The following is a 22,667-nucleotide window of genomic DNA, read 5'->3' on the forward strand; positions in this document are numbered from 1 at the left end:
TCTTGTCAATTTTGGCCTCCCACCACCTCTTGCAAGAAAAGGACCTTCCCTGAACAGCCCCACCCAACTCTGCGTCCCCCGGCCTGGACATGTCGCTTCACTGTAGTTGGAGCCTTTAGAGTGTTCTTGGAAGAGTGGGGGAGCCGCCCACACTCTCCACTCCAGGCCTTTGTAAATGCTGTTTCGTCTTCAGGAAAACCACTCCACCCACCCTGCCCCAAATCTTTCTTAGGCTTCAATGTACAATGTAACTGTGGATGGCTTCACCCCTCTGTGAAGCCCCCCACAATCACCCCCAGGGCTCACCATTCCCTGCTCAGTGTCCATTAGGATGCACCCCTTCTATCATCCCCATCACCCTGTGACAGAACTGTGGACCCAGGAGACAGCAGGGCAGGGTTTTACTCAGCGTGGCTCGCACAGTGTCAGCACACAGATGGTGCTGGATTAAGGCTGGGTAGAGATGCGGTTTGCCCTTTCCCTGGGTGGGCGGCCTCAGGAGTGTGGTTCTCAAGCCTTTGTAGATCTAGCACTGCAGCGGGCCAAGGGCAGAACCGACCTGGAGCTGGGCGCCGCGTGGGTGCTCAGAGCACACCTCATCTGCAGACTGAGTAAAGCCAGCATTTAATTGGGCACTTACAAGGTGCTGGGTGCCACACCAAGCACTTTACACCCATTATCCTATTTACTCCTCACAATAACTATGTCACATGGATACCATTATCCCCATTTTCAGATGGGGAAATGGAAGATCAGAGGGGCTAATTAAGGTGACCAGGGTGACACAGCTACTAAACGGCAGAGCCGGTACTCAAACCAGGACTGTCTGACCTCGGAGTGCAGGCTCTTGCCCACCGCCCTGGACACTCACACCCCTCTCCACTGCAGTGCCCCCTGGTAGTTTGGGTGTGAGGCTCTGTGTGAGTCCCCGACTGAAAGGACCAGAGGCTCGGCTGAGACCAGCAGTGCCACCCCCACGCGGGACTCAGACTTCCAGGGGACACCATCAAAGGTAAAACATCCTGGTCAATTACAGAGTCAATTCTCCCGCTCCTGGAGATAAGCCTCACCTGTGAGATGAAAGCCTTACCCCGGGCACCCAGCCACCTGCAAATGATAATTAAAGGGAAGTCCAGGGCCTCCTTGGCAGCTGAAACTCCCAACTGGGCCTGCAGGCACACACCACCCACCCCCCGCCCTCCCCTTGCTCCCCAGGCCCCCAGGCCCCCGCCTGAACCTGAACCGGGAGCCTTGAACCTGCCTCCCTTGTTTCACCAAACCCGCAGGCACTGATGGCCCCACTCCTGGGCAACCTGGAGGAAGAGGAGCCATCCTCACTGGCCCAGGACTCGGGGCCTGGCTCCCCAGAGATCCCGAGCCCGAGATGAGCGGTGAGGTCCTCAGGGCCAGGCACACACTGAAAAGAACTTGAGTCACTTTTAAAAGAAGGGGGTGGTGTGATCTTGAGAAAGCCACTTCATCTTCTCAGCCTCCGTGTGCTCACCTGTAAAATGGGTGGGACTCCTGGCCGGCCTGTCTCAGAGGCTGCTGTGGGGAATTCTAGCAGCTCGCTTGGGGAAAGCTTTGTAAGGAGCCCAGGGTCATGGGGAGGTATGGGACTGTGACAGTTAAAAATGACAGCGGTACACACCCTTACAGAGTGCTCACATGGGGCAACTGTCCTAAGTGCTTTATCCTCAGAACAACCCTCTGAAGTGGAAACTATTATTACCCCATTTTACAGACAAGAAAAGCAAGGCACAGGGAGGTTAAGTCAGTCTCCCGAGGACACCTAGCTAGTGTGTGGCTGCAGCAAGCTTGTGAAGCAGGATGGTGGCACTGGGCTCTGCTCTAACCATTGGGCAATACTGTCGTTCTAGAGCTGCGCTTTGAGGGGGAGAAGAGATTAGGGAGTCGCCTCTCTGGACAGGATGGCCAGACGGCGCTGGCCCTGGGTGAGCACCCACTGTGTGCCAAGCACTTTCCTCACCTCTCACCTGATTCAGCGTCCTCACCCCTGCCGGCGCACTAGGAGCCTGAGGAGCAGCAAGCCCAGGGTCTCCTGGCTGTAGGGATACGAGCCACGTCTTCTCCTTCCTCTTTCCTGTTACTCCCACGGCAGCCTTGTCTTCCTGAGCCAAAGCCCCTGCCACCTCCTGCATTTCTGGACACCTTGGGGATGGACAGTGAGGTCACCGGACACTGCACATAGGTCATGCCCTGCCTTACACTTCCTGTCACAGGGCTCACACATCACCCTACCCAGGTAGCCAGCTGCCAGGCTCCCCACCTCCTCTCCCCGTCGCCATATCCAAATTGCCCATCCAGGGCACCCTTCAGGGCCTGCAGAGGGGGCCTAGCATGGCCACAGCCTGGCACTGGAGAGCTTTGGAATCCGGGTGAGGACCAGCCTGAGGTGGCCCTCAGAACCCCCAGATGCCCCCACCCACATCCCCAGCTGTACCCCTGGTTACCCTCAGCCTACGATCTTCCCTCCTCTCCTCTCCCACAGGCCCAGGGGAAGAGAGGAGGGGGTCCAGCTCTTCTGCCTCTTCATCCCGGAGACCCCACCTCCCCCTCAGAGCAACTGGGCTCCACAGGGCTCTGCAGAGGGTGCGTGGGGTAAGGCTGCCCCCCACAGGCAGTCAGGGGAGGAGGCTCCCTTGCTCAGAAAACGTGAAATCCCTTTGTAAGCACAGGGGTATGTCTGAGGGGGGTCAGAGTCTCTTTGCTCAATTGTCTCTGGGATCCTGAACCTCACCCCCAAAGCCTGGGGCTAGGAGAAATCCGTTTCAAGGATATCAGGACCAGGTTCAGAGTGGGGGTATGGGTGGAGGAGTTCCAAGTCCAGCATAGGGATGTGGGACTCAGGGGGCGGAGGTAACCCCTGACTCAGAACCTCCCCTAGCACAGGGTCACAGGGCATGTGCCACCCCCACCTCCGCCCCTTTTACTGTCCCTACTACTGGCTCTGGGCCTTAAAAACTCCTGTCCTGTGTGTACCTTCCCACAACCCCTAATTGTCCGGAAGTGCTTCCTGAGATCCAACCAGAATCCCTGCTGCTGCCACTGAAGCCTGGGTCCAAATGCTCCGGTCCCGGTTGGTCCAGGATGGAGAGATGAGTGAGTGGGCACAGTGTCGCACCCTCAGGGCTGCCTCCAGTGGAGAAGTGAGCAGAGCAAGTACTGGAAAGGAGCCAGTGGGATGGAGGGAGCCCCCAGGGAAATGTTCAGGCCAAGGGCAGCAAAGCGGAGGGCAGAGCATCTCCTGAAGACAAACGTCCCCCCGCTTCCAGCCCAAGGCCCCACTTCCATAAAGACAATTGTCCTCACTGCTCTTTCGCTAAGTAGAATGTGTCTGTAGCGAGGAGCACGTACCCACGCCAACAAGAACACCACTAGCCAGCTCTGAAAAGCTGGCATGAGCAGGAGCTAGCGTGTGTCCACCCTGCCGGCCAGACCAGGGCCTTGACGCAGCAGTTTCTTCATGGCTTGGCCTGGGTTTGAATCCCAGCCCTACCACGTCCTCTCTGAGTTTCTTCATCTGTTAAGGAGGAAGAATAATTCTTGCCTCATTTGGTGTTCAAAAGGATTTAAATGGGGTATCGCTTGGAAAGGTTTTAACACAAAGCCAGACATATACTCAGTGCTCCATCCATATTCAAAAGCAAGTCCTTCTAGGGATGGCCTTGACTGTGTTCCAAATCATCTCAGCCAATTTATCAACGACTCTTGGAAAAATTACTTACCGTCTCTGTGCCTCAGTCTTCTCATATGTACAAGGGGGATTAGCTATACCCACCACAGGGTTGCAATTATATTTAAATAAGGCAGCATGTGTAGAAGCTCCTGGCAAAGAGTAGGTCTGTGCTGAGTCAGAATTATTGGTAATCAGATGCCGTCAACCAATTGTTGGCCAGAGCAGGGAACCCCGACATTTTGGAGGGAATTCCGAAGCCAGAGGGGTTTCCTGAAGCTCCCTCCAATTCTGAGTTTCTCCATCCAAACAGTCACACCCATGGTGTTTTAGGGCCCTGGATTTCAGGGTCAGGGCCCCTGACCCCTCATCGGAAGCAGCAGCAAGATGTGCCCATGGATTGGTGATGGTCACCACTGGTTCCCCCAGTGTCGGGGGGACAAGTCAGCCCCCTGACTGCATCTCAGCCCCTCACCGCAGTGCTGGGCTCACCTCGAGCTCCAGCTCTGAGACCCCGGGCGTCAGCCACGCTCAACATCTGTTCACTTGAGCCCAGGAACCACCAGGAGGACAGGAGGGGTGGGCTTCTGCCTGACTCTGTTCAGGGCTCTGTCCTGGGGATCCACCAGAGCTGGCCTCCCCTCAGCTAACGGGGGCCTTCTGAGCCCCCATATCTATAGGAATCAGGCCATGGCTGAGGACTTGAACCCCTTCTTCAGGGAGAGCCATGGGGCATCAACTCAACAGGATCACTCACAGGTTAGGACAGTGAGGCCCAGAGAAGGCAAGGGTCAAAGGGCAAGTCATCAGTGACAAACTTGAGAGCAGACTTCAGGCCTGTGGAGTCTGAGGCCAGGGCACTTCCCCTGCACCCGCCTTTCTCCTGAGGCTGGGAATGGCTTCACTGTCTCTACAGAATGTTACTCAGTACTGAAGGGCACAGGCAGATCTGACTTCAAATCCTGGCTCTCTCACCTCCTGGTTGGGGCATTTCAGACAAACCCACCTAAGCTCTCTGAGCCTCTGTTTTTAATCTATAAAATAGGGGCATCATTGCTTACTTCACAGGGTAGCTGTGAGGACTCAGGGAGACGATGGAAATGAGTTAGGTAAAAGAAGGTAGCAAGTGCCTGGCACCTGACGAGCATGCGATATGGCGAAGCAGTTGCCACAGCCACCCCTCTGTGAACTGTCCTCTTATAGTCACACAAATACACGCACACACACGTATTCGTACACATTCACACACACACGTGTGCGCACACGTGCATACACACCCCATATGCACAAACACACCCGCTCAAACATATACACACACAACACAGAATTGCAAGTGTCAATAAAGGCGAAGAAAATAAAAACCTCGAGCCAACAACCTGGGACTTTGTCCCACCCCCCAACACATTTGCTTTTGACGGCACTGGATCAGGGGAGACAGGGAAGAGGAGAAGAGGAAGCAGGAGGACAGGACCCTAGAGGTGGCAGGAATTCACCGAGAAGTTAACAGTAAAAGGGACACAGGTTGTCCACAATCATCCTGCTTACCTCTCCTGACCGGCCCCTGCAGGTCACCTAGCAACAAGCATCTCTCCAGAATCCTTCCTAAATTGCCACTGGAAATCCACACCTTACATGTCCTCCAGGGCCACCTCCTGGGGCAAGGAGAATATAAGAAGCATTGCTGGGACCTCGATGAGAAGGTGTTCCATGTGGAGGGGAGGAGTAGCTCAGGGCCAAGAAGAGCCCTGCCCTGAGAAGGGAGAAGGGACAGAGGCCACTCTGAGCCATCCAGGCAGGATCCAGAGTCATCTGAGATCTCTTTTCAGAATGCACAGCTGTAAAAACCCCGGGCTATTTAATGCCAGGGACGAATGTTTGGGAAAAACCAGAGTGGAGCAGGGACAAGAAACGAGAGGAAGCATTTCTGAGCTTGTACTGACTGTGTGCCGAGCATTTCACACACAGGATCTCAATCCACAGACCCCGTGAGGTTAGGACTGCAATCCTCATTCTACCGACAAACCAGCCAAGGCGCAGAGGAGAGAGGTCCTTGCCAGTGATCAGAGAGCAGATGTGTGGCAGCCCTGGGGTCGGAACTCAGATCTGTCCTACCCCAGGACACTGGGATTTCAGGGCTGGCGCCAGGAGTCTGTGAGACAGGACCTGCTCAAAGACAGGCCTTCACAGAGCACCCAGCACCCACAGGGCAGCTGCCACATGAAAACACCTCCCCGAACCAGGGCATAAACCAGTCAATGAGCCCTTTGCCTTCTCTCACCTCCAGGGGCCATGGCCTCCGCTGCCCAGGAACTCTGGGCTGCTATGGTGAGTCATCGGCCCCCTCCCAGGGTTCCTCCAAGGCCCAGGGCCTCTGATAGGCAATGGTCATCCACCCCTGAGGCTCCATGCTCTGCTAGCAGCCTGAGCTGCCTTTGAGAGCCAAGGGCTTTTATCATTGATCCGGCACCATTCCCAGCGGTAGGCTCTGCACACAGCTGGCAGCACGGCTGGCAGCTCCACGGAAAAGCAGTGATGGGAACAGAAGTAGTAGCTGAACTCCTGCCCCTCACCAAGGCGGCCAGCACCCCTAGGACGGGTGCAGGGCATGGGGTGGGCTGGCAGCATGGAGAGTCCCTGCCCAGGACGGCCAGGACCTGGGTTGCCGGTGTGTACCCACTCTCCCCGAATCCGCAGCCCACACACCTCTCCCTGCCTTCATCCAGAGCCCACTGGTTCCCAGCCCCTGCCTCTGGCTTGCAGCCTCTGAACACACCGCCGTCTCTCCCACCTTCATGCCACCCTGGTCTCACACTGTTATCCTCTCCGCATCAGCTCCTCCATGCCTCCTGTAATTCAGAGGTTCTCATTGTTGGCTTCTCATTAGAATCACCAGGGGAGATTCTGATTCAATGGGTCTGGGTGGGACCTGGGCATCAGCATTTTTTAAAGCTCCTCAGGTGATTCTACCGTGCCAACGTGAGCACCTCTAGCGGAACTGCTGCTCTTCATCATACCTCAGCACAGAAGCCAGCTCTTCTAGGAAGCCTTCTCAACCATCCCTCCACCCCAGCCTGGGCTCTATGCCGCTCCCCTGAGCTCCCAGGTCCCCTGGTACCTCCAACTATCAAAGCCCTTATCACATTATACTATAATTGACTTTATTACAAGTTTGACTTGCAAAGCCTGTGATCAACCCCAGGACGGGGTCTAGTTTATTTCTCTATCCCCAGCACCCAGCACAGGGCCTCCATGAAGATGGAAGACGCTTCAGAAATGTTTGGTGAATGAACGAATGAGTGAATCAATGAATGACCCCAGCGGCTAATGCTCTGCCCACCGATGTCTCTTCCCCTTCCTCCTCAGACAAGCCGCCTGGATTGCTAAGCTGCCCAGAGTCCCCTATACCTAATCATCGCATGCTAGCTTCCCAGCCTTTGCCTATGCAGGGTCATATGCCTGGGGTGCCCACCACACCAACCTGGGGAAACCTCTCAGACCTTTCTAACTGCTCCAGAAATCTCTCCCGCTCCAGGAAGCCCCCACCATTAACAAGGTAGGACCCAGGAATCCTCATTGATTTAGAACACCTGGTTACTTTCCCACCACTTTCCCCCACACCTGGTCTTGGAGGGTCAACGCTAGACTGACCTCACAAATGACACTTGGGAACAAATCTAGGCTAGGAGTCAAGAGACTTGAGTTCCTGCCACAACTCCCTGTGTGACCCTGGAACAGTCACTTAACCTCTCTGTGTCTCAGGTTTTCCATCTATAAAATGGGGAAATAACAGTATCCTCCTGATAAAGTTGCTGGAAGGATTAAATGAATTAACAGACCTAAGGCCTTACAGTAGTGCCAGGCACAGAGGAAGTGCTATGGTCGAGGGGTTTCTTAGCTACTCTTATCTACCAGTTGAGGGAAGGTTAACCCCTGGGCTTGAGCCCTTTCCAGCCTGATGATTTACTTTACTTCATCATCCGGCCCACGCCCCTACCTGTGGGCAAGGCCACCAGCGAGGGACAGTGACAGGCTCGGACTTCTGCCAGTCAGCCCCGGGTCTGAGTCTGGTGACGTTTCTGTAAACACAGCCGTGGTGTGCCCAGGCCACCACCCCGCCACAACCAGGGCTGGAGGATGGCCCGCACGACAGCTCTCAGCCCCAGGGCGCAGACTCACCCCGCCAGGACTGGGAGAGGAGCCTTTTTCAAAACATCACGGCCACCGTAGCCCCTCGCTCACTTTTCCTGCTCACTTGTCAGCCTCCATTTCCCACTCACTGAGCCCAGTTTGATTCCCGCGGAGCCTTCTGCCCTCCCCTTAAACAGACGGGTGCATCAAAGCGCGAAAAACATTGCAATTGCCAAATGCAATTCCTCTCTGGAGATGACAAATTTGCTGCAATTTGTATTTCCAAACAGGAGCTGCAGCTCCTGGATCCCAGGCAGGTTCCCCACCCCCACTGACCATCTCCTCATAGGCACAGCACCCTCTCTCCCTCCACCCCTGCAGAAAAGGGGGTACCTCTTTGCTCTAGGGACAGGGGTGCTCCAGCAGGGAAGGGTCAGAGCAAGGGCAGGAGACAGAAAAGAGAACCAGGTGATGAGTCCCTTGAGGTTCACTCTGCCACACCTGTTCAGCCAAGGTCAGACAGAGCACTCAACAATGAGTCCTGAGACAGGCCGGGCTGAAGGACCAGCCCTGCCTCTCACAAACAATGACAACAGTAACAGATCCCACCGCACATCACAGCTAGGCTGGTCACTTCATTAACAAAAACGCATTTATGTGGTGCCTTCCCACTGAGAATTGGGTGGTCTTCCCATTTTACAGGAGAGGACATACCTGGTCCAAAGTCACGCAGTTAGTAGGAGGCGACCTTGAATCTCTCACCTCCCTGACTCCAAAGCTGGCATGCTTCCCAACCACCCCGTAGCCTCGGGCACCTCTTTAGACCTTAGTTTTTCATCTGCAAATGGTTTGGACCGATGTTTCTTAATATATACTTTTAAATATATGCACCCATTTCAGCAACATTAAAATCTCATACCCTTTCTGTGATCTATATTATGAAAAACACAGAGGGGTTTTTATTTGTTTTCCAAAACAAACTTTCACTTTCCGAAGAGAAGATTCATTTCTAAAGATCATAACACTGAATTTGCTTTTTCATGTGCTAACTCCTCCCTGCTCCCAGGAGATTTCGAAGTGCACCTGCAGGAGAACGGTGCCTCCGTTGCTCACCCCACTCCATTCGGTGTGGAAGCTCTGGGCTCAGCCTCTTGGGTGCAATCATTGCTCACACCCTATAGAAGCAGCGGAGCCGATGTCAGGGGCACCCCTCTGCAGTGAGAGCCTCAGCAAGCCACTTCTCTCCAAACCTCAGTCCATAACATGGGAATAATAATAGACCCCAGTGGTGTTGGGAGGATTAAATGAGTCAACACCTGTAATGCACTGAAAACACCGCCTGGCCCGTGATAAGTGCTCAGTGTTAACTATCATTAGGTTCTATGGGTATTTAATCACAGATTCATCATTTGCTGCCCCAGGAAAATTCCTGTAGCAAGTGCCTGTCCCTTTGCTGGGTCCTGGGGGATGATTCTGCGGGCATGTTCCATCACTGCAGCCCCTCGATACTCAGGATGACCCAGGATTATTGTGGGTCCTAGGATCTGTGAGAACCCAGACAAATCACAGCCTCTTGATTTGTTTGGGTTTCATTGCAAATACGAAGGACTTCTGTTTCTTCATATTTGAGGAACTAGCCATCTGGGAAAAATTTTAAGTTAGATCTTTACCTCACTCCACACACCAGAATAAATTCCAGATGGATCTCGGATTTAAACATAAACAATGAAACCATAAGTGTACTAAAAAAAATAATAATGAATCTTCAAGTGAGCAAAATCTTAAAATGTCCTTTCTAAGTAGGTCACAAAACCCAGAAACCATAAAACAAAAGATGGATAAATTCAACTACATAAAATTGTTTATTTTACACGAAAAAAATTATAAACAGGGGCCGGCCCAGTGGAGTAGTGGTTGGGTTCACTTGCTCTGCTGCAGTGGCCCGGGGTTCGCAGGTTCAGATCCCGGGCACTGACCTACACACTGCTTGTCAGGCCATGCTGTGGCGGCGTCCCATATAAAGTGGAAGAAGATGGGCATGGATGTTAGCCCAAGGCCAGTCTTCCTCAGCAAAAAGAGGAGGATTGGCAACAGGCGTTAGCTCAGAACTAATCTTCCTCACCAAAAAAAAAAAAAAAATTATAAACAACATTAAAAGACAAATGATAAGGTCAAGGAAAATACACTTTAATATATATTTTAGAAAAAGGCCTAACTTCTTAAAGAATAACTGGAAATGAACAAGAAAATACCAAAGACAATTTTAAAAATGGGTAAGAATATGATCACAGAAAAGAAACAAATGAAACAGAAATAGCCGTCAGATATATGATAAGATCCTCAACCTTGTTAACAAGGAAACATACAAAACCTGAAGCAGGATAGCTATGGCTTTTCATCTATCATTGAAAAAAATTGTCGGGGCCAGCCCCGTGGCAGGCGGTTAAGTGCTCGCACTCCACTGCTGGTGGCCCGGGTTCGGATCCCGGGCGCGCACCAACGCACGGCTTGTCAGGCCATGCTGTGGCGGCATCCCACATAAAGTGGAAGAAGATGGGCACAGATGTTAGCTCAAGGCCAGACTTCCTCAGCAAAAAAAAAAAAAAAAAAAGAGGAGGATTGGCATGGATGTTAGCTCAGGGCTGATCTTCCTCACAAAAAAAAAGAAAGAAAAAAATTGTCGGGCCGGCCCCGTGGCTTGGCGGTTGAGTGCGCGCGCTCTGATGCTGGCGGCCCGGGTTCAGATCCCGGGAGTGCCCCGAGGCACCACTTCTCCGTCCAACGCGAGGCCGAGTCCCACGTACAGCAACTAGAAGGATGTGAACCTATGACATACAGCTGTCTACTGGGGCTTTGGGGGGAAAAAAAAATGAATAAATAAAATCTTTAAAAAAAAAAAAAAAATTGTCAATTATACTTCAATAAAGCTGGAAAAAATTTTAATTTTAAAGTTGATAATACTCTTTTTGAGAAAGAGGGAGTCTCACACTTTGCTGGTGGGAATGTGAATTGACAAGAGGTATATGGAGGACAATTTGGCAAAATTTGACCCAGCACTTCCACTTCTAGGAACTCATCCTACAGATATCTTTCCACATGCGCAAAATGATTTATGTACAAAGGATATCACTGTGGCATAATAAATCCCACAACAGTGGGGGTAATGAACCAAATGTGGCACCTGGGGCAAAGTTATTTAACCTCTCTGGATCTCAGTTTCCTCTTCTGTAAAATAGGGATAAGAACAGAACCTGCCTCAGAGGTTGCTGAGTCATGTATGTATGTAAAGCCCCTCCAACAGTCGCCTGGTGGGTAAAAGTGCTCAGCAAGTGTTACCGTTCACATCATCATTATAACCAACGTCGTCACCAGTGGGACTCAACCTAGAGACTGGTGCTGATCACATGAGTGAGGAGTTCAGGAATAGCTACATCGCCCATCTCTTCCTTTAAGGAGGAATCTCAGGGAGGCAAGACGAGATTGCAGCTGTAACTAAGTAGAAACCCAGTCTTGGCATTAGGTCTGACATGTACAGAAGCTTGGTCAGCAATGGAAACAGAAAAAATGGCTCTCTCAGAAGCAAACCTAGGCAGTGCCCATCCCAGCTCTCGCCCCGGGAGGAGCATTTTTGCTAAGCAGACTGAACCATTCCTCCTTTCTCGGGTTATCTACTCAACTGATGGGTGAAAGCCCTGCTTAATAAAGACCTACCAATAATAACAGTAACAGCTAATGTTTTGTGATTTGTCTTCTAAATGTCAAACAGAGCTAAGCATTTAACATACAATAGTTCTTTATTCTTTACACAACTCTATCGGGTAGGTATAATTATTCTTCCCACTTTATAGGTATATTATTCTTCCTCTCGGTTTATAAACCGATGCTCCAACTTGGAGGGATTCACACAGCAAGAAAGTGGCAGAGCCCACATTTGGGCCTGGGTCTCTGTTGCATCAGCCTTGCCAAGGTGGCCATTCCATCCACCTGGCAGTTGTATTTCTCTCTATAAACCACAGGTAGCATCCTGGCTTGTATGCATCTGCTTCTTCTATGTAGCTGTCAAGGTGAATCGGCCCCAAAGGCAGGAATTCTCTGAGCACAAGGACAAAACTGGGGTTTGGTGTGTAGGAGGTCATGGGCCAGGTCATGGGACCCAGCCAGCCAGCCCATGAGTGACATGTATTTCTGACCTTATCCCTACTTTCAGAGACAGAAACAGGCTCAAGGTGGCACAGCCAGCAATGGCAGACCCAGGTCACCGTGTCTCCTTCCTACTGCATCTCTCTGTGGCCCCTCAATGCCTAAGAAACCCAGGCAAAGGCTGTGATGGCAGGGAAGGTAAGTGAAGTCCCCCTGCACGTGTCTACACTGATGAGAGGTCCCTGAGCAGAACCAGAATTCCATTCAAGGCCATCGAGCCCCACCCCCTCACTCACACACAAGGGCTGGCACATGTGGGCTGCCAGCTGTCCGGGCTAATTACCCCCCCAGTAAAGGAGGGGTGGGCACTGGGGGAGGGGTGTGCAGTAAGAGCAAGGCTTCCCGGAATCCTCGTAGGCCCTTTAGCACAAGATAAATGGTTGCCTCTGCTTCTATTTCTTCCTCCCTCGCCCCTACCCTGCTCGGCTTCCTAAAACAATAAGAAAACACATTTCTCATCACTGCATTTAATCCTTCAGGCAGGGAACAGGAGCTACGCATCTGGTTGCATGCGTGAAATGAGGAGGGAGGGAGAAGGCCAGGGAGGGGCCGTGGGAGGGTGGGTGGAGTCCAGGAAGAAGACTCAGAGGGGAAGACCGCTGGAAATGAAATTCTTGGGGGGATGGGCACAGCTTGCTTTACTGTGTCCTTAGTGAGTTAACCATCTTTCACTCAACTGTATCTATTGAGGCAGGCCCTGTTGTATGTTGGGCAGACAGAAAAGAGAAAGACACAGTCCAGGATTCACCATGTAGTTGGGGACACTGACCTATATAGCACTAACTAGATGACAGCATTCCACAAACTCTCACAGGGGACAGTTCTAGGCTCTGAGGGAGCAAGGACGAGGGAAGCCTTCACTCTGGCTATGGAAGGTTTTGCAGTGGACGGTGCATTTGGGCTGCCCCTCAGAAATTCGCCAGGCAGATGACATGAGGAGGAAAATGTCATTTTAATAATGCCATTCGAATACTGCAATGGTCCTTATAGTAAACACGTGTATGTATAGGGCTTTACAGTTTGCAAAGTGCTATTGTACCCATCATCTTATTTAATCTCATGCCATCCCTGTGAAGCAGGGATTACTCTATCATACTGTGGGGAGAGAGGGAGAATCCCCCTCTGCCCTTTCCCTTAAGGTTCTTATGGCTGGCCAAATAATTAACAAGACAGGTTAGCAGGAGAAAATAATACCAAGTTTAATAACATGTATACATGGGAGAAACCAGGGACACTGCGTTTCTCAACACAATAGCAGAAATTCTCGTCTTAAATACCATCTTCAGCCAAAGACAAAGGAGGATGTTGGGGGTGGGAGGAGTCAGTTACAGGAGATTACCACTAAAGCACAGTAAACAAGAGTAAGGTTATTATGCAGATTTAAGGCCTCACCTTCCACATTGATAAGTTTCTAGAAATGAGGTCATCCCCCCTCTTCCCAATACAGAGAGGGAGATACCTTTACAAATGGAGATTTCCCTTATAAATGAAAATGTTTGTCTGGCAACTCTTCACAGGGCCATCCAGAGAATGTGGCCAGAGAGACAGAACTTCTGATAAGATGGGCTTGTAGGTGCCTTTTCTATTGTAACATCTATTTTACATTATATTACAGCGATCAGATAGATGATCTGTTCCAGGAAGGAGTTACTATGTCAAATTCTGTAGGCAGTTAGTGGGGGAGGTCAAATGTCCGTCAGAGAAAACAATCAAGGTAAAGAGATATATTTCAGGGTGGTCAAATCTTATCTCCCACAATACCCATTCTGCAGATGAGGAAACAGAGGCCCAGGGGGTGAAATGGCTTGCTTGGGTCTCCACAGCCAGCCAATGGCAGGGCTGGAATGCAAGCTCAAGTGTGTCTGACTCTAAAACCTGTGCTCTTCCTATGACCCTAGGGTTGCCAGTTTGTTCCCCAGGAGAAGGATGCTGCAGGGGAGGCAGCGAGGCTGGAGTGGACCCCCAGGTGGAGTTAAGGAGGGCTGTGGACAAATGGCCATGGCTCCCTGAAACCAGACAGCTGTGACCTCAGGAGACCCAGCCAATCCAAACACATTGCTAGGTCTGTGCTGAGTGAGCCCCTGCCCTCGGGGTGACATTCTCACCCAGCCAGAATGCAATAGTAGACAGTAGATGTGGTTGGTTTTTTGAAGAAGAGGATGTCTGGTCTATTGGCTTAGATTTGCTCATACGCTATAATTATGGAGATATATATAATCAGCTGCTATTTTAAAAATGGACTGAAGGAAAAGAAACAAGGATATAACTTTTTGTAGCACTTACAACGTACCAGTTCCTATGCTATTTTGTCCATCCCATCGGCTCCTCCTGACAACCCTACCAAGGGAAATACCACAGTCCCCATTATACAGATGAGGAAACTGAGGCTCAGTGAGATGAAGCTACTTGCCCAAGGTCTCTGACTTGACCCCCAAACCACTGCTCATTCTTTTGCACTATAAATATCCAGAAAAGGGGCAACCAGAGGTCATCAGGATCCGAGGAGCCTGGGAATCAATGTGCAGCATCCTCCTGGATATCCCAGGAGTCTGCAGAGAATCACCTCATCTTCATTTTAAGACAGTGTCAATAATAATAATTTAGTGTTAACACTGATTTACCAGAGCACTCTGTGACCCCAGGAGTTGTGACCACGAAGCTAAACCAAACCACGAGAGAACCAGAATTCCAAAGGATACCATTTTAATATCTAGGGAATTGTGACTCTAAGAAACAGAATGAATATAAACAGAACTGCACATCTGCTCAAGGACAAAGGTTTTTTGGAGCCTGGAGACAGGAGGATATTTAAATATCTCAAGAGGCCAATAAATGCAAAGTCCGATCACGTGTTGTGGTGGCCGAGGAGGGGGCTGCCAATTACTCAAAGAACTGAGTAATAAAGGCATGCAAATCCTGGGGCATGGACTGTGTGATCACCTCCTTCTTTAATTTATAGAGTCCCTGACAGACCATCTAAACATGGTGCTTAGTGGATTCCATCAAAGCCACTGATAGGAATCCAGTCAGCTTTGTGGCTAACTCCGATTATTATGCAACCTCAACCGGCTGCGAAGGTGACCCCCAGAACTACTTGGGAAGGTATAATTATCTCCTTAGTGGGTAAAGATCTTTCATCCTCAAATATAGAAATGTTTGAGAAACTCAAACCCACAGGATGATTATTTTTAGATGTTAAAGGGTCTGTGCATATTGGTACCTTAAGCAATTGTAATATTTGAGAATTTGCCTATTTGAGTACCAAGACAGCCCTCAGTCTCTATCTAAAATGCAATTTAATAACTGTGTTAGATTTATGATTTTAAGTTGAAAAAAATCATATTAAATTCATATACAGTGTTAGAACATTTAAGATAACTTAAGATTCTCTTGGATTTATAAGAATTAATCACTTGGGAAGGATTATCAGTTAGGTAATAAAGCACAGTACTTAAAAATAAAATGAAATATATTAAATTTATCAAATGATATGTTAAATATTTGAAGGTATTTGATTAACTTTGTAAATGGAATACACATCATCCAAAAGCCCCTTAAAAAGATTGCTAAATTTTGGTAGACTTAGAAAAAGAAAGAAAAATTATAAGCTAAATCTTAAAATGTAAGGAAGAACTAGATTTTTATAAAATTTATAACTTTAATAAATTAAATATTCCTTTCAACAACCAAAGTATCTTCTGAATATTTTTTCTGTCCATACAAACTGTCTTGAGGATGGAAAGGAATCTCACATTGACACAGGGCACGTCCTACATGCGCAGAGCTAATGCTTTAAATGAATGATGTCATGTAGTCCTTACAACTCTATAAAGTAGGTACTATTATCATCTCCATCTTCCAGGCACTGAATGCCAAAGCCAGGATTCTGCACTGGGAAAGGTGGAATTTCAGAGCCATCTGTCTTCATCCCTGGGGCACAAGTTCCCACGTAAGAAACAACGCCCTCTCCGAGCTGGCTTAGAAACACCATTGAAACCGCCTGGTGCCTGGCCTCTTCTTCCTGCGTTCACTAGTGTCTGAGCCACAGCTCCCGTCTTCATCTCCAGACTTACCTCTACAGCTTTGCCGCTCACTGTGTGTTCTAAGACAGCTCCCAGGCTTGACCTGGGAGTTTGCTAGAAATGCAGAGTCTCAGGCCCCCACCCCAGCCTTTCTGAATCAGCACCTCCATTCACAGGACGCCCATGTGGTGTGGCTGCCCACCAGAGTTTGAGAAGCCCTGCTCTACAGTATTACTTTGGATCAGCCTCGCTCCACCCACCAAAACAAGTTGCTGCTCCACTGCCCCTCTCCCTAGAAGACCCCAGCCTCCCGGGGGCAACAGAGTGTTAGTAAGAGAGGTGCAAAGCCACCTGGCCTGGCCTTAGTGAGTGTAAGGCTCTTCCACCACTTGAAGTTCTTCCAGCTGTGGATGCCGGGAAAGGTAAATTTTGTTGAACTGCCCAAGGCCACGCTAACCTTTAATTATGTGGTTAATGTCTGCCTTCCCCCAGGTAGCCATTATGCAGTTACTGCGGTGCCCTGGCTTTAAACAGCTTGCAGATTTCCTTACAGTATTAATGGAAGTTTTGCAAATTGATTTGGGGAGATTAGGTGGAGAGAGGCTGGCCTCACTTGACGTGAGGCCCATTCTAAGCGACTCAGACCCTCCTGTCCTTGATCCCTGCCCAGGGCAAGAGGAAGGGTAGGAGTCAGGAGACCTGGGTTCCAGGCCTGGCTCTCCTACAGCTGGCTTGTGGCCTCAGGCCTGTCACTTCCTGTCCGGGCCTCTTCTTTTTTTTTTTTTTTTTTTTTTTTTTGGTGAGGAGGACTAGCCCTGAGATAACATCAGGTGCCAATCCTCCCCTTTTTTCTTGAGATAGAGTGGCCCTGAGCTAACATCCGTGCCCATCTTCCCCTACTTTATATGGGACGCCACCACAGCATGGCTTACCAAGCAGTGCATTGGTGCGCGCCCGGGATCCGAACCTGCGAACCCTGGGCCACCAAAGTGGAGCGTGCACACTTAACCGCTTGCCCCACCAGGCCAGCCCCTGGGCCTCTTCTTTAAAGTGAGCAGGTGGGGCTAGTCCAGATTCATTAGACGGTTCCTCCTGGCTTGCATGGCTCTGATTTCCGAGTCTCAGAGGCTGGCAGAATGGCTCGCCTCCCTCTTTCCCTCATCCATTCATTCACTCACCACTTTACTCAGTACATATGATTGAGGACCTACATGAGGCTCTGCAGTAGGCACTGGGGACACAGACATGAATGAGCTGCTTCTGGCTGGCACACAGTCACCCTCAGGAAAATCAAAGGCAAGCAGTGCTCACCATGGACTAGGTCAGCTCAGCATCAGGTTCAGAGTACACTGGCCCTGCCTCCATCATCTCTCTGCTCCAAGACCCGGAGGAGGAGGACCAGAAAAGGCAGTGAGATGGGGTGGAAAGAAAATTGGCCTTGGTGCCAGAGGCCTGAGTTGTAGAACCAGCTCTGGCTCTAATTGCTGTGTAGCCTTGGGCAAGTCACTTTCTACATCTATCATTAGTTTCCTTCTCTGGAAAATGGGGAAATGGGGATAATAATTCCTGTTCTGGCTTGCTAGGGGGTATTTGAAAAGAATGTCATTAGTGACCCCAAGGGCCTTCTGTGTGTTGATGGAAGAGAAGGATTGCCAGGGAGCTGCCCTGCCCATCTCCAAGAAATCCAGCCATGGGACAGAGTATCCAAGGGGCCATGCCTTGGCTGAAATCTCCACCACCCCCTGCCCCCATCTCAAAAGTAACAGTGACCTCAAAACCTTTAAAATATTCCCAGGGAGACAGGTAGGGCAGGAACAATGGGAAAATGGACCCAGGGTAGAGGGAAGCAGAGTAAGAGCCAGGAGAAAAGCCAGGTGTCTGCCCCACTCCCTGTAGGGGGACCTCAGTGACAAGCCTGGATCCCCGAGTATATCCCCATCTCTAAACCATCCCATTGCAGACAGCAAGGACCCATCCCGACTCCAGTATCCCAGGGAGGAGAAGAAACTGACTTGGGGAATTGGTCCTGGCCACATCCAATCCGGGCAGAGTTAGGAGACAACTTGGGCCTCCTGGCTGCCCCCATGCCCAAGGTGTATTGCTCTAAGCTGGGCCACTCATACGACTCTGCCTTTGTCCGTCTAGCTGCTGGCTTCTATGTCTAAGGTCCTCTCTTCTCCTATGCACACAGCCTCTGTGTCTTCACCCTCTCTGAGAAGCTTGTTAACACAAGCCTCCTAAATTCTGCCCAACACCAAGGTCCTTGACTCCAAAGCTTCTGTTGCCTGTGGGCTCACCGGGCTCACCAGGCTCACCCTCTCCACCATCGCTGCCACCAGCAACAAGAAGGGTTTATGGGCCTGGGTTTTATTCTAAAAATAAGTTTTCAATTAAAGTTGGGAGGTATAGGAAAACGCTGCCTCGGGCAGGCATCCCCTCTATGATGCTTCCTCTCAAACAGATGGTTTGTAGCATTTTTAATTAATGAGAGATGTGCAGATGGGGGCCCTTAATAGCCTGCAGCAAAACGTAGAGGCTGAGGAGCGGAGGAGCGGGCCTGGCCCTGAGCAGGCTCTGGGCCAGGGGATGCTGCCCGGGTTGGTGAAGGGAGCCCTGCCCTTCAGCCCTGTCTCTGCATGGCCAGCCTGGCACGCAGCACCTGGCCAGCCCTGCGGATGAGAAAGCCTTGCACCCTGGATTCTCTGCCCTGCACCATGCAGGAAAGGAAGGAGGATACAAAGTAAAATCAGCAAAGGGAAAGGCGCATGGGATTAAGTCCAGAGGAAGCCAAGTGCAAGTTTTCAAGAGCCCTCTCTCAGCAGAGTCAGACAGGATGCTCTTACTTCCCCCAGGTAGAAATTGTGACAACATGTGTGAAATGTTGCCAACCAGGGAAGCTCATTAAAGACTCGGTGCCCAGGGTTTTTATTGGAGGCTGGTCACATGGGTACCCTATGCCTGATATGTACCCAAATTCCAGACTCCCAAAAGGAAAGCAAATGTTCAGCATAAACCATAGTGTCGACAGCTTAGGCACAGTGAGCCACTCTTATCAGCTGGGGGTAGTGAGAACACTCTCGAAATCCAAGCTATCAGATGCCAACCAAAGACCAATCTTGGAAGCAGGCCTTTCAAAAGATAGGAGTCAGGCCTGCTATGTTAACTCTTTTCTGCACGCTTGCATTTAAAACAAAAACCCAGAAAGCAGATAATGGTTAATACAAAAGAATTAAATGCTAATGTTGGAATTTTAGCCACAAGAGGTAGGGAGGTTTAAGTGTCAGAGCATTTTCAGGGCCCTGAATCCATACTCTTTTAGCTTACCCACATGTATGTGTAAGGTCAAGCCTGCACTCTAGAAAGTGTAACTGGAGAGACAGAAGAGGCCTCACAGCTCATGTCACACAGTACTTAAGCGGAAACACTCCCTGCACTATAGGGAAAATGACTTTACAGGCCTTGTGGCCTTTCAGCAACATTAGGCGCCCCCAAAACTGCACAAGTTTCATCAGGCACAGTCTGGGGTAGAGACTGAGCGTGCCAACGGGCAGATGGAAAAGCAAACACTCGTTTGGTACAACCTTTGGCACACTCTCAAGCATCCAACCTGCCTCCAGACAGCACAATGCTGGTCCTACAGTCAAAGTAATGTTGACACTTCTTAAGCTCCACCGGCTAGAGCCAGAAGCTTGCAGGGTTACTGTCACTAGTTGATCTTCCTCTACTTATGTCACAAACTGCACCCCTAACCCTTCTCTGATGCATACCATTGATGGTAATAAAAATGATAACAGCTAAACCGTTGTTAAGCACAAAGTATGGGCCAAGCACTATTTGAAGCAATTTACACGTACAAACTTATCCCCACAACAACCCTGTAAGATAGGTACAATATTATCTCCCTTTTACAGATGAGAAAACTAAAGTTAAGTAACCAGTCCCAGGTCAGACAGCTAATAGACAGCAGAGATGGAATATGAGCCCATGCACTCTGGCTCCAGAGCCAGCATTAACTGCCAGCACAACCCCACTCCACAAAGACAACTCCATGACCAACATTGCCCTCTCCACTGGACAGCCCATCACATTCTCTGACCTGGACTGGGGGTGAGGTAAAAAAGAGTCCCTCTTAAAGCTGAAGTTTAGTGAAGACAAAGAATCAGGTAATACAAATAATGATATACAAGTGGGTAGATTCCTGAACAGTTCAAGTTTCCTTCAGTGGTACCACCTTCCAGAGGACATCTGGAAATGCAGGGACATTCTTGGCTGTCACAAAGAATAGGGTGTATGGGCCTTTAGTGCCAGGTGCCAGGAATGTGAAACATCCCACAAAGAACAGAATAGTCAACACAATAAATGGTGCCTCCCATATGTTAACAGCACCCCCACTAACAAACACTGCATAACAAACTGGCCCTTGATTACCGCTCCAGGGCTACAGAATAAAGAGGCAGTAGGAAAGATCCTTTTAAGCTCACTGCTTTAAAGCCTTACCTTATGCATCTTGAGATTTTGTGAAGCACCTGCCAGGCAAGCATATGGCCCAAACCTGTTCCTCAACCTCTACATCTAGATTTATCTCCGAGGCATGGGCAGGAGCCAGATTCAGGCCCTCAGGCTATCTGTCCAACAAGACACTTGGCTCCATCCTGGCCCAGGCAGTGGGCAGACACAGAGCTATGCCAGCTGATTCTTGCACTAAGCAAGTGAGAAACGTTGAGAAAGTCTCAGACGGAAGGAGACTGCAGTCATTGCTCATTGTGACTGTCACCAGCTCAGTTCTGTACTGTCAAGGACTCTACTGAGCATGGAGAAGAAAGCAAGTCAGTTCATGGGAAAACCATTCTTACCATCTGTGGGCTCTGGGCAAATACCAGCACCCTGGTACTTCCCTCTCTCTCTGTCCTCAAACATAATGCCTCTCAGTAAAGGCTCCAACTCAGGTCCCCAAGTCTGCTTTTTAAGGAAAGGCTAATATTTATAAAATAACTAAAGAGCAGCCTAATCCAGAATCCACAATCAAGACTCTGTTGCAAGGCAACCTTTATAAATAGCTTAGCAGCATATGTTTGTTTTTCACTAAAGCACTAAATCACTGATCTTCTAAACACTAAAACACTGATCTTCCAGTTTCCCATCTCTGTCCCTTTCCTATACAGCCTAAACATCTGGCCAGGAAAAGTATGATTGAAGATTAAACCTAATTCATGAGACACTTGACTTCCTAGTTGATAAGCTTAAAGACCTCAATGTAGAATAGGATAAGGAAAGCAAGATTATTTACAGGGTTACTGGGAATGTCCTTAATGACTGTATCCTTGTTCCCCTAGATCTCTTTGACAATTATATAGGCAGCTATAAAGGAAGAGTGAATGGTTTCTTACAAGGCCTTAACACTTAGTATTAGTATTAGTATTAGTATTAGATATGTGGGAGATCAAGATTTGGCCACCCTGAAATATATCTCTTTACCTTGATCGTTTTCTTTGAGGGACACTTGACCTCCCCACTAACTGCCTACAGAATCTGACGTAGTTAACTCCTTCCTGGAACAGATCTTCTATCTGATCGCTGTAATATAATGTAAAATAGATGTTACAATAGAAAAGGCACCAACAAGTCCATGTTATCAGAAGTTCTGTCTCTCTGGCCACATTCTCCGGATGGCCCTGTGAAGAGTTGCCAGACAAACATTTACATTTATAAGGGAAATCTAAATTTGTAAAGGTATCTCCCTCTCTGTATTGGGAAGAGGGGGGATGACCTCATTTCTAGAAACTTATCAATGTGGAAGGTGAGGCCTTAAATCTGCATAATAACCTTACTCTTGTTTACTGTGCTTTAGTGGTAATCTCCTGTAACTGACACCCCCCACCCCCAACATCTTCCTTTGTCTTTTAGCTGAAGATGGTATTTAAGACGAGAATTTCTGCTATTGTGTTGAGAAACGCAGTGTCCCTGGTTTCTCCCATGTATACATGTTATTAAAGTTGGTATTATTTTCTCCTGCTAACCTGTCTTGTTAATTATTTGGCCAGCCATAAGAACCTTAAGGGAAAGGGCAGAGGGGGATTCTCCCTCTTCCCCTACAGATAGTAAACTGAATTATGTGCAAGAGCCAAAACCCTGGAATGTCAGTAGTATTATGGGAGGTTGGGAGGGTAGTAATGTATGACTATCAGGCAGGCTCAAAACATAAAGCAATAGTGTTGGCACCAATAAAGTGATCTCAAAGAAATAGTTAGTGTTATGGAAAGGACTGTAAAAAAAAGATAGGTAAGAAACAAACTGTTAGGAGAATGGCAGACAGGGGATGACGACTCTTGGCTCATGATACTTTAACTGAAACTGAGAGATTTATGAAACAATCTTAGGATTTTTAAGGGAACTGTCATGCATTTTTTTACATACTTAAAAGTTGGCTACTCTCCAAAAAAGAGAAAAATTAGTTAAACAACTTGCATTAAAAGTAGATAGGTCTGGCAGTTGTAGCACATAGCAGATTTAGCTAATGTGGACAACCCTCCACCTCACCCTCAATTCACAAACACAGAAAAATGCCACCAGGTAAGATGCAGCATATTTGAAACTACACGGCTCACAATAAGATACCACTT

Source organism: Ceratotherium simum, chromosome 16, assembly GCF_057802395.1.
Source record: "Ceratotherium simum simum isolate JZ-2026a chromosome 16, ASM5780239v1, whole genome shotgun sequence".
In the NCBI taxonomy this organism is placed as follows: Eukaryota; Metazoa; Chordata; class Mammalia; order Perissodactyla; family Rhinocerotidae; genus Ceratotherium; species Ceratotherium simum.